Raw genomic sequence first — 12435 nt, 5'->3', positions numbered from 1 at the left:
CGGCTCGCCTGCAGGCACTTTCACACAGTCCCGATGGCAGGCGCTACAGAAGGGGACTGGCCGGCTCTTACTGGGGACCGGGACTCTGCAGGTGGCGAGGCGTCTTACTAAACCACGGGAGGGCAAGAGCTCATGAAACGCACCTAGGGTCCCAGTAAGAGGTTTCTGATCTGAATCAGTTGAATGAACATGTGGGTGCACGTGGGGTGTGGGCTCCCGGCAGCTGAATGCGACGGACAGTAGAGGACGTTCATCTAGGGCACGGCGGGGAGTGCGGGCGGCTTGGAGGGGCCCCTGCCTCTGCAAGAGCTGGCCCTCTGCTCCAGAGAGGGGCCGGGAGGCTGGTGTGTTCCGCGCAAAGTCAGGTTTCACCGAGAGGGTGTGTTGAAGGGCTTAGGATCGACAGTGGTTGCTTAGGGCAGAAAACACCGCTGGAGAAACAGCGGGAAAGGTCGGGGGACGGTAGCCGCGGGGCAGGACAGAGGTGGGGACGACACAACCGGGAAGAGGGCCGGATGGGGGCTTCTCCCAGCACCTCTGCGGCCAGGGACTCGGCCACCCTCAAGACAGGCCGCAGAGAGGTCGCCGCTTGCTGCCAGCCCCTGGGGTGAGGGACGCGGTCCAGATAAAGCCATCGCAGCTCAGAAAGCCTGTCCAGCAGCTGTTTGATTCCTGTGGTGATAAGACACGCTCTACTTTTGGAAGCATCACTTCCATTCCAGAATTTTTCTTTTTAAAAGGCGGTAGAAAATAAGAAAGGCGTGGACCCCCCCTTGAGGGGAAAGCTCGGTCAATGTCAGGCATTTGGGGCAAATCACAGAGCTGCAGAGCCAGACGTGTCAGTCGGATCCTTTCGTCTGGAAAACGCAGGGGCAGGTGATCTTTCTTTCCCCTGGTCTCACAGCCTGCGGAATCATCTAGACAACCGCCTCCCAATTCTACAGAATGAAAGACGACGCCCGCGGGACGTGTCTCGCTCAAAGTAATACAACACACGAGTGGAGGGGCAGGCCCAGAGCGACGCCTCCCCGGCCTCCGGCCGCTCCACAACCTTCTCGGGAAGTTAAGGGCAGCTGCAGGCTGCAGGCCGGGCGGCCTAGCTGAATGCACCCTGGGGCTCGAGGCCGCTTCCCGGCAGCAGTCGGAGGAACGCCCCGAGGGCAGGGCAAGGGTGAGGCCTCCTTTCCCACACTTCGTTAGGACGTGGGCCGAGGCGGGAGCGCGGCGACTCTCCGGGGGCCTGCGGCCGGCAGAGGGCGCGGGGCGACTCCTCGCTGCGCCGCCCGGCGAGCGGGGAGCGCGCTACCCCGCGCGCGCCGTCGGAGCTCGTGGGCACCAGGTCGCCTCTGCCCGATCGCGCCCGGAGCGCCAGGGCAGCGCGGCGGGCGGGGCGGGGCGGGGCGGCTAGGAGCGGGCGGGGCGGGGCGGGGCGGGGCGGGGCGGGGCGCGGAGGGGGCGGGGCCGAGAGCGGGGGGCGGTGGCGGCGGCAGCGGCGGCGGTGGAGGAGGAGGAGAACATGGCGGCCGCGGAGAGCGGCTGAAATGCCTGTTCTTCAGACCGGGAGAGCGGGAGTCTGACGCGATTCGCTCAGTCCTCCTCTCCGACGGCTGGACCGCGGCCTCGAGCGCCTCGGCCGCTCTGTTCCCTGCTGCTCCCTGGAGCGGAGCCTGCGCCTGGTCCGTTCTGCATCCCCCTGCGGGGGGACCCCTGCTCCGGAGGAGGGGGCCAGAGAGCCGCGGCGGCGGCGGGCTCCCGGCCCGAGGAGCGGCGGAGGCCGCGGCGCCGCCGCCACGGTCGCGGGCGATCGCGGCGCCCGTCAGCGCGGCCCAGTAGCGGCGGCGGCAGGTGAGTGGCGGGCGGCGGGCGCTTAGCCTCCCGGTGGGTGCAGCTGTCATGAGCCGCGCGGCCGCCGAGGCCCTAGGGGGCGGGGAGCAGCTGGCGCCCCTCCGCCCCCCGGTCTCCTTTCTCTCCGTTCCGTCCCCCCTCCCACTTTCCCCGAGTTCTCCCTCGGCCTCGCGCGGCTGGAGGGGGCGGAGGTCGCAGCTGTCACGGGCACCAGCTGGGGGCTGCGCCCGCGAAGGGAAATTGCTGCAGCAGCGACTTCTCGGCCCCCTTTCCCAGTTGCCCTAGTTAGCGCGGACAGGGCGAGCATCCGCGGAGGGTGCGCGAGGCTCGCGGCAGCCAGCCGGGCGTGGGGAGCGGCGCCCCGAGCCCGCCGGCGCTCCTCGCCGCCGAGAGGGGGAGCCGGAAGTCGGCGCGGGCGCCCCTCGGCCCCGGCGATCGCGGTGACCTTGGCGGGCGGGTTAACCTCTTGGAGTCTCGCTTGCCCGGACTGCGAAATGGGGATGACCGTGGCGAGCCTTTCCGTAAGCGCAGCCTCCGACGGCGCTTCTGTTTACCCCGGCGCCCTGGCTTCTTCTTTCTCCCTACGAGGGCTTTTGGAGGCAGAAATGGGATGGATAAGTGAGATTTTCCTGTTAGGGCTCGGGGTGGGTCCCCTTCCCGGGATTCTGCCGAAAGGACCTAGGAAAGGGGAGCAAACATGCTGATTGGACGATCGGGAGGTGGGGTAGTTAATGGTCGGCGGCAGGACTCTTGGAAGAGAAATGGAGAAACCGGACACTAGGGTCCCTAGTCCTTATACCCAGCTGGGGTCCCCCCGCCCCCTGGCTATTTATTTATTTATTTATTTATTTTAAAGCAGTCATTCCCATGGGCTGATGATGTTAGAGGGAGACGGAGGGCTTGACAGTAAAGCCTGTGTGTGTGACAAGGACAGTCCACAGTGCTGTGGCTGCAGAGTTTGGTGGGGAGGAAAACTTTAAGCAGGAGGATTTTTTAGCCTTTCGTGCCTGGCTCTCCGTTGTTGTAGAGGCCTTGAAGAGGCAGGTGTCCTTGTGGAGAAGGTGACATTTTTTTCTTTTAAGACAGTGAATTGTTTAAAGTCGAGTATGATGATGGTGGATGAAGGTTCCTGAGAGAATTGCAGCCCCAGCACGGTTTGTAGATGCCCAGACTCATCGCTGTGGCGATGGTTGGTGAGGGCTGAGGCTTACACTTCAGTGGTTAAAGAAATCAAGTGTCTGTGTAAAACATTGCTGGGGGAAGCTTAGATTATACGGGACTGTGGAAAGGATGGATTTCAAGGGTTAAATTTGTTTGAGGTGTGTCTCCTCTTCTGGCATTGGTTGGAGGTTAGTCTCAAAAAAAAAAAAAAAAAAAAAAAAAAAAAAAGTTGGCCAAAGGGGCCTCTCAGCTTATTTCACAGAAGCTGTGATGTAGTAGGAAGGGGGTCAGATTTCTTCATGTTGAGAATAATGTGAAAAGAAAGTATTTGCTTGGGTCTTTTGGCTTCTCAACTATCAATAGTTTTGGGTTGAAGGGTAGTAGTTGGCTGGGATTCAGCTTAATAAATGGGCTTCCTTGAACTGTTTGTTATAAACGAAATACAATTGGAAGTGTATCTGTTTTATCTACTGTACTTTGTGGAAAGGTCTAATTTGGTTTTATGAACTTGTGTCTGAAATGTTTTCCCTCCATTTGTTATTCAGACTTCATGCTTTGGGAACAGTGGCTAGAAAGGGGCCTGAGTAGGGAGTATATGGTCTGGAGAGAAAATGCAGGGGTGCTGCTAATAAGAACAGGTGTTCGGTTTGATTTTTGTAGACATTTGGCACTGCTATTTTATTACATTTATTTAACTGACAGTGAAGTTTGATTTTTAAGGTGCAAAGTTTGAATTTTGTATAGTTTGTAGTTAATCTGTTCCTCATTTCTTTCTGAGAAAATCTGTAGGATTGTGTATTAAATTGCTTTTTATGTGCTGTAAGCCAAGGGCGTATTTTAGATCTGCATTTTTGGGGAAGTGGTTTTATTGAAAAAAAGTGCCTGATGGAACTAATGGTGATTGTTCCACTTAAACTGGGATTAGGTAGACAATGCATTTTCCTCCCTCTTTCTGCCAACATTTGTTTTTCTTTCTTCCTCAATTCCAGGGTTTCATTTCTAGAAATCTGGACTGGCAACAGAAGCAGCAGTTTGTATAATCCCAAGAATTTGCTTATGCCAGAAAGCTGTAAAGGTAGCATGAAGTGGGTGTGATATAAAGATACTGCTACTACTTAAGACATTTAGCTGTTAAGGGAGTCTAGGGTCAAACTTTAAATTTTGTTGGATTTCCCGTTCTCTGTGTATGTGTTAATCTTTTGGTGGGCAGAAGATTGGGTTGCTATGGTGCTGACTGGTGTATATTATGAAAGCGTTGGCAAAATTTCACGCTTTTCCTCTATAGGGAAGGGTGATAAACAAGCCTAAGTAATTTAAAGATGTTCCCAGGATGGAATGTTCTCTGCATGTACTCTTGATCCTGTTAATCCAGTGATTGGTCTTTACCAGGACTAAATATTGAGTAAGTGACGAGGGCGGTGTAGAGGTGATGAAAGGTGGAGTGGGGAAGAGAGGATATTGGACATTCTTTTCTTTTTAATTATTTATTTTTAGAGAGAGGGGAAGGGAGGGAGAAAGAGAGAGAAAAATCCATGTGAAAAACATTGATTGGTTGGTTGCCTCTTGCATGCACCCCAAACAGGGACCCAACCTGCAACCCAGAAATGTTCCCTGACCTGGAATCCAAACAGCAGCCTTTCGCTTTGGGGGACGATGCCCAGCCAACTGAGCCATGCCAGTCAAGGCAGGACATTCTTTGAATATCTTTTGTAATTGATTTTTAAAGAACATGTTAGCCCCCTCTTCTCTCTTGTCATCAATTTTACATACCTTCTCTAAGAAAGATTACCTTTGTTCCTTAATTTAGTTTGTCTTTTTTGCCTCATTCTCCGAGGGCTCCACATTGTTTGAATATACTGCATATCTTATGGAGTTGGTTGGTTTTAAACTATATGGCCTACCATAGCCTTCATTTAGGGCGAGAATTGGAAGTCAGTAAAAGTACACACCACCTGGTAGAATTCCCTAAGTCATGGGGTGTAGTAGATCCTTAGGATGCTCAGTATTGTCTTGGCAGTGGTTTTTGCCTTCTACATATGATAATCACAGGAATTCTCAGAGGGCCAGCTAGTGCTTTCATAGCAGAGATCCAGAAACAAGTATCGGACTATGAGGGGAGTGTGGGATTGGGTGAAATACATGTGTTTCAGGAGTTGAACGACAGAGCCACCCTATCCAGTCTGATCTACCAGAACTATATAAATTTCGCCCCACCTGTACAAGTTTCCTATTTATATGGACAGACTAGACTACAGGGAGGGACTTCTTTATTGCTTCTCTTCCAGGTTAACCAGTAGCTTGGCCCTTGGTCACTGGTCACTGAAGATGGTCCTCAGGGTATCTGACCTTTTTCTTACCATTGGAGATGAGGTCTAGTCCTTTCAAGCCTTCCCTTTTCTCTTCTTTATATTTTAGTTAGACTTGGTGCCTTCCTCTCAACATATGGGGTCATAGAAAGGCTTAGTGACAACCGGGTACTATTCTTGGTTGCTTCTGGACATTGTTTTGTGAGTGCACAGTATTTGGATTAATCTATAAAATGATTACTTTTTATTTCTGCTGGATGGATACATGATTAAATAAAAGAAATTATTACAAAACACTGTCACCAACATCTAAGTCCAATTCTAGAAGTGCAAGTAGAGTGGGCTGTTGTATCCATGCTTCCTCCCCCGTCCCCCCATCTGCAGTACAGTATTTTTTGAGGCTTCTTTAAGTGACAGGCTTTTAGAAAAGCTTGGTGTAGTTTTCATATTTCAAAGATAAATAGCTCATGGCAAAACAGAAGCCGTAGTCACTTAAGGAGTTGTGGAAGACTTGAAATTAATCAGTTTAGTGATCCTCATTCTTAAACTATTTTTTAACTTAAAAAATTTAAAATCCTCACCTGAGGATATGTTTATTGATTTTAGAGAGAGAGAGATTAAGAGAGAGAGAGAGAGAGAGAGAGAGAGAGAGAGAGCCAGAGAAAGAGAAAGAGGAAGAAACATTGAGTGGTTGCCTCCCATGCGTGCCTGACCAGGGATTAAATTTGCAGCCTAGGTATGTGCCCTGACCCAGTATCAAACTCAACCTTGTTTGTGCATGGGATGACACTCCAACCAACTGAGTCACCCAGCCATGGCTAGATACACTATTAATATTTTGAGCTAATCACTCCCTGTGGATTTATTTCATTGTAGAGAGTGGGGAAGTTGGGATTTATTAAGAAATTTTTAACCTGACCATTGGTAACAGACAGACCATATTGCTAAACATAGGTGCAAGCACAGAGGTGAAATACACCTATTAACAGGACCAGAATTCTATCATAAAAACACGGGATTATCCAGTGTTTCCTGAGTGATACTTTTTAAGCTTACAGTTTTGAGGCAGTTTTTAAGCTTGTTTTGGAAATGGAGGTTTGACTTCAGACAGGGGATGGTGTCCTCATCTTCCAGATACTTAGTATATATAACCTTGGGCTAGTTATTTAACCATAATAAACCTCAGGTTTTCATGTTTAAAATTGGAATAGTGCACTGACCCTCATGTTATGGTGATCTTTAACTTCTTATATTAAATAACGAGGTGTGTCTAGCATAATGATTGGTACATAGTAAGACCTTAATACTACTTTATTAATTTCCATAATCTAAACCCATCACCAAATTCTCTGAATCTTTCATTTGCAGTTTCTTGTATGACCTCTCTCATTTCTGGTTCTGTCATCTGGTCCTCATGTCAGTTTGCACATAGAGTAATGAATGTCACATCAACCCTGTGGGCCTGAGTTTATCGTTAAATGAGCATATTAGTCTGATTTTACATTCTTCTTGTGCTAAAATTATATGATTTGTCTGTTTATAGCTGTTTGCATGAATTTGCCTCTAATTCATCCTACATACAAATGCTGAAAGAAATTCCTTTCTAAAATGTTTTTTGATGTTATTGTTTTTAGTGGAGACTCTGTGGACTTTATTAAATGTAAATCATTTAAACTGTTATTGTGTTTCTAATATCAGAAGATTTGCTGCAGGTTGCATACGCAGAAATGCTTTGTGAACTGTAAAGTGCTGTGCAAGTGAAGGCGTATAATCACACATAGACATCCTAATTCTTTGATTTTGTACATTTTGTTTCCTTTATTTAAGTTGTATTTCCTTTTCCTTTATCTCTTGACTTTAAAAACAGAGTCAAAGCTGGTGTGTTCTCTAGAAAGTTTGATTTTTATCACTCCCTTAGCATCAGTTACTCGGTTTATTCTATATATTTCTTTCTTCCTTCTTTTTTTCATGTGACTCTTTTTGTAGTGTATGTAGTATTGGTTTTCTTAATTAGATTAAGACATTCTTAAGGTGGCATGAACCAAAACATTTACAGCTTGATCTTAGCCAAAAGGCTGAGAAGCGATAAACCAAAACATTTAGAGTAAAGGGGCTTTAATGGTAATTTAGGACAACCTTAATATTATAGATGAGAAGACTAAAGCCAGGCATGTATAATACTTTTCATGGGTAAGTAGTGGCATGACTTGGGCAAGAACCCAGGTATTTGGCTTCCAGTTTTCTTTACTAGAGTTACTTCTTGTATTTGAAAGGTATTGTGAAGAGATTTTAAATTTAAGAATTCGAGTAAGGTTTTGAGTAATGTATAAGTCAGGAGGAAAGGAGTATTTTTATATTTTGGCTAAAAACTTAACTGTCAAATAATGTAATAAGGACTTAATTAAAACTGCTCGCTCAAAAACTACAAAAATCTGGAGAGAAATGTCTGCTTTTCTTGTAAGGCCGTCATTCAGAGTCACAAATACTTGTTCGTGCTGTCTCTGAGATACAGTGTACTTGGGTTCTGTGCTTGGTCTGCACACTACGTTTTATAAGCAAGGAAACAAGGCTCAGGGAGGCTAAGTGACTGGTGTAAGATTGCACAGCCTGTACGGATCCAGGATGACATTTGAGTCCAGGTCTTCTGACCTGAAATCACAAGCATACCTAAAAAATGGCTTCTCTCCAAGCACGTTTGCCACACTTGGTCACATTTGTAGCCTCTTTTCCTTTCTGGACTCTGTTCTGCAGATGTGCAGTGAGGGACTCCTGTAATCTCACTGCTTTCGGATGACCCAGGTGCCGTATATCCCAGTTACTAAATGAAAGTGGCACTTTAAGATTTTTGTGCTGTTTCTTATCTCACCTTTGTACTTTAGTAATGTTGATTCTTTGGTGCTTCTGTCTAGGTAAGCTTATCTTTGAAGGGTTGGTTTTGGATTCTTAGCAATAAAATACTGCCTCTCAAGTTTTGTTAGTAAATAGCTGAAGCTTAGGCTATTTTTTTTCCACTTGGAATAAATTGCTTGTTCATTCTCTATGTTTCTACTGTATTCTGAGTGGTTGATCGTATTCTGATAGCTTTAGTATATTACATCTTACATTTTTAGTTTGCCTATATGGTTAAAATATTTACATGCTTTTATTATCTAGCATAGATTTCATTAACTAAAGATATTCTATTGTGAATGTATGTGTGTGTGTATATAAAGATAACACACCATATTTGACCAAATAGTTGAAGGATGAAATGTCCTTGCTCTTTAAAAGCACCTGTAGGTGTAATAGTGGCTTTACTTTGGTGGTGTGGAGGAAACAAAGGAAAAGTTATTTGTTCTGCAGAGTCTTTCATACTTCCCTCTCCATTCCAGATGTTACAGGAAGTCCTTAATTGCATTTCTAAGTAGTCACTCAATCATTCATTCAAGAGGTAGTTATTTGAGTACTTTGTTCAAGGTGCTATGTTGTTAAAAGATAGGGAAGTTAAATAAGATATAGATCCTGTTCTTAAGGGGATTATGACCTAAGAGAGGATTCAGGAAAGGAAGTAATTATTCTCTGAGAGAGATGACGGCAAGTTTTGTGGAGCTTCATGGTGGACAAGAACATTGAAGGCGGAAGATGATTTCTATATGAATGAGGGTGAGGAGAGCAGTCTGTTCAGGAAGATTAAATAGCAAAGGTGAAAGGAGGAGTGTGGTACCTGCTATAGTGGGGGAGGGAAAGGAACCAGGCAACCTAGGTGCAGTAGCAAGACATTGAAGGGTTGTAATGGAGGCAGGTGGTGCGACACAGTGAATTAAGTAGATCCCGATGAAAATGAAAAATGTCAGTTTTCCAAATTTATGTGGCTCCTTTTTAGACGGTTTTTATAGTTCCAAATTTATGTTTTCATAGTATTTAAAATGATTCCATATGTAAGATTTATCACACTGGAAACTTATTAACTCATTTTTGTATATTTGAAAACAGACTTTTTTCTTCAATAGTACTTAATACAAAATCTTTTTCACTGGCAGTATCTATTTTAAAAAATATATTTTATTTATTGATTTAAAGAGAGAGAGAGAGAGAGAGAGAGAGATTGAGATACGTTGTTCGACCCATTCATGCATCCATTAGTTGATTCCTGCATGTGCCCTGATGGGATTGGACCCACAACGTTGGCATATCAAGATGATGCTTCAACCAACTGAGCGACCCAGCCAGGGCTGCAGTATCTTTTTTTTTTTTTTTTTTTTTTAATGATGTAATGTCATCTGGTATTCTCAAGAGGATGCAGTGGACTTGTTTTTTAAGTGTAAAAATGTTGTATCCTTGTATAAATACATCTATTTCACTGTAAAAGTAAGATTGGTCATGCAAGTTGGAAGCCTCTGGCTCTCAGCATAGTTCATGATTTATTTCACTGATTTAGCTCTGCCTCGCCATCTTACAAAAGGACTTATGGCAGGATATGTCATAAAGAGTCTTGGACTTTGTTCCATCCCTACTATTTGACTGAATCGCCAGCCCAGCCTTACACTGAGGGTCCAGTGTTGAAGACGACGGCTGCCCCAGAAGGTGCTGCGTTGTGTCTTTCCCCAAACTGGTGCTAATTCAGAGGTGGATACAATCTAATCGAGAGAACTGTTAAAGCTAACTCCCATAAACTTTGGTAGCATGCAAGGGAAATTAGTTGGAAGGCACTGATAGAGAGTTCTGACCCTTGCGAGCCCTGGCACATTCAGAGCAGTAGTCTCCACAGTAGGGCTTACATAAAATGATCTGGGAAATTTGAGGTCTGTAAGAAGTTTCTCTACTTTCAGTCAGTCTGTTGTGATGTTTTACCGTTTATAGGGACATAGGTAATTCGATTTTTGGATTTATTATTTTAAAAGACCCGAAATAATTGTATTGCAGTAGGGAGATCTGTATAATATTCTATGGAAGTTAACTGGTCATTTTGAGGTAGAGGGCTTAAGAGTTGTCTAAATTAAGGAGTTCATGGACTCATTTTTCTTTCACAAAAACTAAATGTCCCAAATTTGCTGACATTTTCTGTGACAGGTGGCTGTGAGTTGTGTGCTACCTAGCAGATATTTTTGAAAAATAAACACTCTTAATAGGTCTCTTTGGAATGATGGTAAGCTTTTAACAGTGACTCAAAAAATAACTACCTTTCAAAAACAAAATAAAAGTCAATATTATAGAAGAGGTTATTGAAAATAGGTATTTAGAACTACGTACATTATTATTGTATTTAATTGCTGAAAATGATGTGTATTAACTTTAATATTTTCTAACCTGTATAAAAACCTTGTAAAGGAGGAGTTTTAGTGGTTTTAAGCCAATTGGCTGAAAATATAAAAAGCTAATACCATCTGATTAATTAGTAAGAACAACTGATTGCCATCAGGAAATATGGAAATACACTAGTTGAATTTTAGCAAAAAACCTTTGCATAAGTGGTGAATGGGATCGAAAATTGAATATTGTGTTTTATTTAGTGCAGCAAGTGATGCAATTCTTCCCTTCATTTTTCTCATCTGTGTGAAGTCTGTTTTTTGGCTATGATAACCATTAAAATTAAATAAAATAGTTATTGATTATAAAAATGAACTGAATTTTAGAACCAGACTTTCAGGTTGCTGTATTACAAAATGTGAAAGAAAAATGAAAAAATAACAAACCATGTTCAATCACATTACTCTCACCAAAAGCAGTGGTATAATATCCTAATACTTATTAGGAAGAGCACAAATCTCTGTCATCAGTAAGTAAAATAAATGTTTAAAAATAGTTTATTTTATTATAATAAATGTCATTCTTTAAAATTTTTGTTTTTGTGTATGCTTTACAAGATATACAATTTATTGGTCTGATGTGTCATGTACACATATAAATTATAAATAAATATACATATATGGCTTTCTATTAAAAAATTTTAGTCTTTGGGGTATATGATAAAAATGGTTATGATTTTTATATCACAGGTTTTTAAGTAAGAACTCTTGGAGTTCATGGACTAAGAGTCTCTGTATAGGCTTTAGGGAGTATGTGAACACTGAAATTGTATGTGAAGTTTTTGTGAGTCTATGCATTTCTCTGGAGAGAGGGTCTGTGGCTTTTACCAGATTCCCAAAAGGGTCCATGACCTCTCCAAAGGTTAAGAAACTTTTGTTACGGACTGAGACCTCAATAACTCCATTCATCCATTCTTACCCTCTTGCCAAGTTTGATGGATATATCTGATGTCATTACTCAAGCCTGCAGTATGAGTGGATTTGCAGTCTGTTTTTCCATTTTGTAATAGATGTGATTGCAGTGCCTTTGGCCTTTACAGATGTTTGAGCTCTATTTGTTGCATAACTGCCTGGCCATCATCACTTGGCTGCTTTATATATCATTTCCCACTTCTGTTCCCCCCAAACCCTGGTAAAAAAGAGTGGGCTTTTGTGAGTGTGGAGATGGGAATACATAGAAGAGCCCAGTATCAAGTCAAGTATAGGGAGACCTGCTGGGAAGGCTGGAATTCACAGTTGCTTTGCTTCTAACTTCTTTGAAGCACCTGAATCTCAGCTTTCTAGAGTCATTAGAGTCTGATATGACATACACTAAAAACACTTTTCAAAAAAGCTTTGAGCTCCTTAGATTTGTTCCTTAAAAAAAAAAAAAATCCTCAATGTCATTGCTCTAGTTGAGACCTACTTATTGGGTAATAACCAAAGTGGTCTCATTGGCCCCAGTGAGTTTCTTTTTCATTCTGTCCTAATTTTGTTTTGGGATGCTGATTGTAATTTTTATTTTCATTGTGTTAAGTTGGCATAAAATTCTTCAGTGACTCCTCGCTCTGTCAAGATAAAATCGTTCCTTAGCCTGGCACTTAAAGCTTCCCAGTGCCCAGCACCAACCTGCTCTTCTCCCCTCATTTCCCACCAGTCTTCCCCAATAAGCTATTTAAAATAAAATTGTCAGTTTACTATCCCTTAAACATTTCTTGGGCCTCTCGGTTTCTACTTTTTTATATGTTCCTTTCCCTGGAATGTTCTCCCTTAGCCTAGCCTATACTCTTAAAAATTCTACCTCCCACCAGGCTTTTTAAATGTTCAGACTATAAAATTTGAGAGTAACCTCTTCCTTC

General features: G+C 43.9%; 1 protein-coding gene across 7 annotated transcripts in view; it reads left to right on the top strand.

Annotated features, from left to right (window-relative positions):
- The first annotated feature begins 1504 nt into the window (after positions 1-1504).
- NCOA1 (nuclear receptor coactivator 1) overlaps positions 1505-12435 on the top strand; it is a 196419-nt gene continuing 185488 nt past the window's right edge. For all 7 annotated transcript variants that reach the window (XM_090280977.1, XM_090280976.1, XM_090280979.1 and 4 more), the window contains exon 1: positions 1505-1845. The gene's annotated coding sequence lies outside the window, so the exon portion shown is untranslated. The remainder of the gene's footprint in view (positions 1846-12435) is intronic.

Source organism: Furipterus horrens, unplaced genomic scaffold, assembly GCF_987537825.1.
Source record: "Furipterus horrens unplaced genomic scaffold, mFurHor1.1.pri manual_scaffold_6, whole genome shotgun sequence".
Classification (NCBI taxonomy): domain Eukaryota; kingdom Metazoa; phylum Chordata; class Mammalia; order Chiroptera; family Furipteridae; genus Furipterus; species Furipterus horrens.
The sequence above is the reverse complement of the archived record's forward strand: the minus strand, read 5'-3'. Positions and strand labels throughout refer to the sequence as shown.